This window comes from Protopterus annectens, chromosome 4.part0 (assembly GCF_019279795.1).
Source record: "Protopterus annectens isolate FY-2018-M chromosome 4.part0, PAN1.0, whole genome shotgun sequence".
In the NCBI taxonomy this organism is placed as follows: domain Eukaryota; kingdom Metazoa; phylum Chordata; order Ceratodontiformes; family Protopteridae; genus Protopterus; species Protopterus annectens.
Genome location: NC_056733.1, coordinates 1,396,083,578 through 1,396,090,909, shown reverse-complemented (window position 1 = coordinate 1,396,090,909; position 7,332 = coordinate 1,396,083,578).

The following is a 7,332-nucleotide window of genomic DNA, read 5'->3' as shown; positions in this document are numbered from 1 at the left end:
ATGGACAGACTCAAAAAACTCCAACTATTCTCTGTCTCATATCACCTACTTAGAATTGATCTCTGCTTGACATACAAAACCATGTCTGACCCAGCTCTGTTAGAAATGCTACATCTAAAGAAATCCCTCTGCACCACATGCTCCGGAGACCTCACCCTCATTACCACAATCAACAGAATGTGCTGGAGGGACAGGTTCATTACCCAAAGACTGCCCATGCTATGGAATAGACTTCCCATACATGTCAAACAGAACACCTCACTGGACCTCTTCAAGAGAAATCTTGATGAGTGGATGAGAAATAGAAAATTCTCACCGGGAATCACTCCAGTGGCTCTACTCGACAGAGTTACTGGAAACTAAGGTCGGGTGGCACGATGCCAGGGTAATCCTATGGGCTAGGTTTGTAAAGGCTCCAGAGCCATTAGCCTAGTACACACCTATGAACCATGGACACCAGCTGGGTACAACAACCCTGTGTTTCTATAGGTTAATTAAACAGTCCACTTATGCTATGCTGACGAGGTTATAAGAAGATGAAAACATGCATGTCCACAGCTGGTGATGTTTGATTTTATTGGCCTGAATTTGTCCATAACAGACTTAAAAAGAAAAAAATTCATGGGCATTCAGAACTGCCATATAGCTGAAACACCTGATGTCCTTAAGGAGTCATTTGCATACGTCCCATTATCCTCTTTTACAAGAGATTTTAAGGAATCACACAGTGAAAACTCTAGCTTGGCTAGGATTTTCTTGTAGTTTTTTACTAATTGGATTGGCTGTGTGCCTGTTTATAGGTTCACAGGTAGGTACTAGGATATTGGCCCTAGGGCCTATATAAGCCTAGCCAAAAAGGTACGCTGGCTTTCGCCACCCAAGAAAATTCTTTTTTATTATTCAGACTGTGGAACTTCTCTAGTTTCTGCATGCATGCTCAGTGTGTCTTTGAATCACTCTGACCCTGTTTGTGGCTACTTATCACACAAAATTACTTACTATGATGAGAAAACTGCTTCTAAATCCCAGGAATTATATGCGGCATTAGTATCAATCTTAAAGTGAACAATTTTGCCATTGATACATATCTTCTCAGCCCATTGATTTATTTTCTGTCAACATGCAAGTGCTTCTTTCATGATTATATTCACTATACCTACATTTATGGCATTCTCAAACAGTTCATGCTCTGCTACTGAGTTAGTGACTAAAGTTTTCAAAATTTCTGTTAGTATCACTTACTTGCAAAACATTTCCATGCCCATTTTCTTGTTTTAATCATTTTTGAGAAATGATTCAGTAAACATTTTGTGTATCCTTTACTTACTGCAGAACAAGGTCTGCCCTCATGCTTGTTATAACTCCTGGAGCATCATGGTGTTAATAGTTTCAGAAATTTATGGAATACGTAATTGTACCTTAATGTCATATACACATTGTGTTACTCAGTTTGTAGTTTATAACTTTTTTGTTGTTAGTTTTTTTTTTTTTTTGAAAAATCACTGGAAATTGTCATTTCTGTTTTCAGATTTGTCTAGTGCATTTTTATTCTTTTTGCCTTTCAGAACCTGGTCTTCTTACTTATACATTCCTGTTGTTGTTGAGTGGTCCCATACATGATTATTACTTCTTCATTTGCAGTAATTTTTTTATGGTTCATGGTTGCAGTGCCTCTTTACTTTTTTTGTTTACACAGTCCCTGGTAAAACAACCTTGTCACTTTACTGGCCTTCAACATACAGACTCTCAGATGCATTTATATAATATCCATCAAGAAGATGTGCAAAGTCTACCTTATATTTTCCTGAACCCAATTCAGTTTCATACTTACAGTATTATAATACAGCCAAGAAGTATTTCACTATAGAAAACATAGTGCAAAACAGAAATATTATTTGCCTGTTATAAAAAGAAGGTTCAGACTTTTTACAAATATAGGCACTTATTTTGAAATATCATGCAAAGCAGATTTGGTTGATTATAAATATGGTCTTCTAATGGTCACATTTCACACATTCCATTATACTTGCTAAATAAGGTTGCCACCTTTTCATATGCCCAAAGTGGGAAAAAAAATATATATATATAATATATATATATATATATATATATATATATATATATATATATATATATATATATATATATATATATGTGTGTGTCACTATTAAAGGAAACCTAGGAAACAATTTTTGTCTTAAATCTCAAGACTTTTTTTCACGTGACACAACTGCCCAAATAGTGACTGTCTTGACTAAAGAGGGACAGGTGGTAACCCTACTGTTGAAAAACCAGCAAAAGGCTGTTATGACTACAAAATTTAAGACATCCAAGCAAAACAGTACTCAAATTAAAAAAAAAGTTATTTAACAAATCTAAGAATCACATCTCTCAACTGTCCCTAATTTTAGAGATTTCCCTAATTTTGGCTCAGAAATTTGCGCCACCCCTTCTAAAAGATATTTTGGGGGGGGGGTGAGATGGATTATAACCTGTAAGTACTGATAATCACAATTGTTACAGTTACAGACCTCTTTCATTTAAAAAAAATACACACATATCTCTCAAATTCTTTGCTCAAAAAAATTATGGGCAAAGAACCAAAAGGAGGGGGTAATTTTAAATGTTACTCAAATTCAATTAAAAAAATAATAGAACAGCAGATCTTGTATTAGCATGCATTTTCCTAACAATGAGTATGTAATTTCTAATATCTGGCATTAGTGACCATCTGTAATCCTCAGTAATTTACCAAAAAAATAAAAAATTTTGCAAGTGCAAAACTATGTTACAAAATTAGGAATATACGACTGGTATGAATACATTTCTTCTTTTTCTATCAACTTCTAAATGAACAGAATAAGTACTGAAAAAGTGTCCCTAATTTAGGACCTCCCCTAATTATTATGTTTTCCCTAATTCTGGAAGTAAAAGATGGAGAGTTCTACTGAAAATCACAGCACTCAGCCTCCTAGGAAAGGAATTTTGGACAAAGACAAAAATAAGAGTGAAGCAAAGGCCCAAAATAAGAGACAGATTTTAAATATTGCTCTTAAAAACTTACAAAGTTGATAGAATAACAAGTTTTGCATTAGCATACAATTTCTGAAAGATATGAAGCCCATGACTTATATGTATATCATTATTTACACACTTTAATCATCAGTGATTTGCCAAAAAACACACATTTTAAGACTAACAGACCAACTCATCATCATCATCATTAACCCTCTTTTCTCCATTTTCTACATGGGGTTGGGGTGTTGTGTGACTTGTCACCATCTCTCCCTATTCAGTGCCACTCTCTTACCTTCTTTGGCAGTTGTGCTCAACCATCACAGGCCTTCTCTCACACATTCCAGCCACCTCTTTGCTAATGTCCTTGTTTCTTCTTGCCTTCCTGTCCATCCCAAATCATCTTCACCAGATTGTCTTCTTCTTTTCTGCACATGTGCCCAAACCACTGTAATCTGTTCTCTTTGATCTTTTCTGCAGTTGGAGTTACTTTGGTTTCTGCTCTTATGTTCTTATTCCATTGTCTGTCCCACAGTGTGCATCCTACCACACTTCTCAGGCACTTCATCTCAATCACCTCTAGCTTCCTGAACTGCTCTGCCTTTACTGCCAAAGTTTCTGTACCGTGTATACCACTGTTTTGTACACTTTACTTTTAAGCTTCTCTGGCATTCTTCTAACATACACTACTCCTCACACTCTGTGTCAGTTGGCTGCAGCCCCTCTGATTCAAGGTTTGTCCTCCTCATTTAGACTTCCCTTCTCCTCAACCACCCTTCCCAGATACTTGGAAGCTATTAACCTGTTCCACTACTTTCCCTTATATCTCAGTTTTCAGCTTCCTCTGATTTCCCCATTTGCTGCCATTACAACTACTTTATCTGTACTCATTTTCATCTCATGTGCCTTTAGTTTTGCATTCCATTCCCCTACCCTTTACTGAAGTTCTTGCTCCAAGTCTGCCTATAATGCCACATGGTCTGCATACAGCAACTTTCTTAATCTGTTCCCTCTGACCTGTTTGCTAATGCAGTCCATCACTAGTATGAACAGCACTGGGCTCAGTACTGAACCCTGATGCACACCCACTCCTTCAGGGAACCCCTGTGTAAGACCGAACACTGTTCATACTTCAGTCATTGGGTTCTTGTACATAGCTTGTACTAGTATGACCAATGTTTCTGGAACTTCAAACTGCCACAGGACTGCCCAAATTAGCTTTCTTGGGACCTTGTCATCTGCCCTCTCTAGGTCTAGGAATGCCCAGATGGACTCTTTCCTCATTTCTAGCTTTTTCTCAAGCATCTCTCATACTGCAAACATCATGTCAGTTGAGCTACATTCTGATCTGAATTTGAACTATTCATTTCCCATCTTACTTTCTACTACTCTGTGTATTCATTTATCGATCACCCCCCTAGAATTTTCATGCAGTGTGATAAGAGTTTGATACATCTGTACTGCCCACACTTGTGAATATCCTTTTGCTCTTGAACACTGGTACTAGTATGCTTATTCTGCAGTCATCTGCAATATACCTTTCTCTCCATACTGCTATGAGTACCCTCAGGAGCCATTTCTCCCCATCTCACCCAACATCTTGATCATATCTTGATCATATTTGTTGAGACGCCATCTGAGCTTGCTGCTTTCCCTGACTTCATTTTCCTTAGTTCTGTTTTTATTTCTTCTATGGTGTGCTCCTCCGTTTGTCTCACTGCAGGTTGTGTCTGGGATAGTACAGATTCTCTGGGTTTTCTTCGTTCAGAAGCTGCTGGAAGTACTCCTTCCATTTGCCTCTGATATCCCGTAAATTGGTGAGCAGATTGTTTCCGGCATCCCTTATGAATAGTGTCTGACTATCTTCTTTATCTTTCTGTCTTTGCATTGCAACCTGAGTTTCTTTGTGCCACCCACTGAGTCACTTTCCAGAAGTTGGTAGAGTGCCTTTGATGCCTTGTTCTTTGCTATTGCAACTCTTCTCTTAGCATCTTTGTTAGCCAACCAGTATTTCTTCCTAGCCTGGTCTGTCTTTTCTATTTCCCACTTTTTCCTGCACTCTTTCTTTCTTCTGATGACTTTCTAGACTTCTGCATTCCACCATCAACTTTCCTTATGTACCTTATTTCTATACCTGGCCCGACTACATATCTGCTGTGTCACCCTTACATGTGCTGTTTTGAGGCACTGCCATTCTTCCTCAGCTCCACCTATTTCCTCTTCTTCTTGAGGTGCTAGAGCCCTGAGTAATTGAGTAATTCCTTAAACTGTTGTGCTTTCTCTCCAGCCAACATCCAGGTCTTCAGCTTGGTCTCTGTTGACCTTAGAGCCTTCTCTGACAACTGCTTGCAGCTGATTGTGGCAACCAGTGGTTTATGTTGTGAGCCAACTTTTTCACTCGGGATAACTTTGCAATCACTGATTCTACCCCAGTGCCCTTTGTTTACTACAAGGAAGTCTACCGGAGTTGCATGTTGGCCACTTTTGTATGTGATCTTGTGACTGTCTCTCTTTCTGAACCATGTGTTGGCTACCATCAAGCCATTTGCCAGACAGAAGTCTAGAATGGCCTCTACTTTATTCCTGTTGCCCCATCCATGTGGTCCCAGGCTGCCCTCATATCCTGTTCTGTCTGTCCCGATATGTGTGTTCAGGTCAACCATTATCAACGCCAATTCCTATTATAGGTTCATAGGTAGGTACTAGTCTGTCTGCCCGAAGGCATTTATAAGCCTAGCCAGAATGTATTAGCTTTTGTCGCCCCTTAGATTAGTTCCCTGTGCCTCTGTCCAGCAGAGCCACTGAAGTGATCCCCGAGGTAAATTTTCATTTTCCCATCCACTCGTCAAGATTTCTTTTGAAGAGTGTTAGCAAGGAGCTCTGCCCAATGTAGAATGGGATCTTGTTCCAAAGCATGGTAAGTCTCTGGGACAGGAATCTATCCCTCCAGCAAGTCCTATTTATTTTTGTGGTGAGGTTTAGATCCCTAGAGCGTGTGGCTCGCGGGGATAAGGTTTTCCTTGCTTTTTCTAGTAGATCCTGCAACTGCTGTTTGAATGTACTCTTTTCCTTACAATCACAACCCTGCTGTGGACCAAAGACTGAGATTATGAATAATGTTCTGTCATTATACTAGCTTAAGGCTTAAAAAGGCCCTTGTGGTTGTTAGCCTAGTAAACACCTATGAACCTATGTCTTCTGAAGCCTATACTTCAACACAATTCACATACAATTTCTAGCCTGTCCTTCTCCTGAGTAGTAGACTCTGGATCCTAAGACAAGTGGTTTTGCTGCACTGCCCTTCCATTTTTGATCCTGGATTCAGAGGATGTCATCCACTTCCAAGCTGTGTCCTGTCAGTGTAGCAATTCTTAGCTCATGTTCTGCAGGTTGATTGGTTTTACATCCAGCTTTCACTCAACAGAGCTATCCCAGGTAACTCAAGCTGAGCAACTGGACACCAGCCAGCCAGTAGCTTATTGACCCAGGGCTGCTGGACTCTATGGTGAGCACATACACCTCCCCACCACCCTACCATTAGCATGGGTACCTGGAGTACGTCGGAGTAGGCGGGGTCCTCAATCCACATATCACCAATAAATACCAATGCCCATTTTTGGTGACATTAGTGAACACAGAATCAACTAGACATATTTTACACCTTTCGGTGGGTAGTCCTGCCATGGCACGCAGCCTGTGATCCATGTTCTCCTATCTTTGAGGATACTGAGCACCACAGCAGATGCTCAAAGCGGTTAGTCTGTTCAACTCTTCACCCTATAGTGCACCATCTAGAGTCTGTGCTGCTGCCCACAGCTCCATTCTTATGTGAGTTTGAGAGGGAAACACTCGGCATATTTTTCGAAGGTGGGAAGAACCTCATAGGGACACAAACAGAACATGCAAACTCCAAACAGGCATTGCCAGTGGTCAGGCTTGAATCTTATACCTTGTGCATGGGAGGAAAAGACCTTAACCATTATGCCATCTGGTCTCCAACAACAGACTAAAAAGATGAGGCAAAAATCTAGACTTTCTACAAAATTCTGGATAGTTCAGAGGTGTGAGAATTGTACTGAAACTTAGCAAAACCAGATTTTCATGATGTAAGTTACTAAATTCTCATTGTGTTGGGGGCACAGATGGTGACATAATGTGCACATGCACACTTTTTTTTAAATCAATGGCACTTCTCACATGAGATAAAATAGTGTCTGTATGCTGTTGCCAGTTTAAAAGTATTCTTAATATTATCTGATGTTTCATAATTCACGGAGAAGCATCAGTTACAGCTGACAACCCCGTTTTCAATACCTT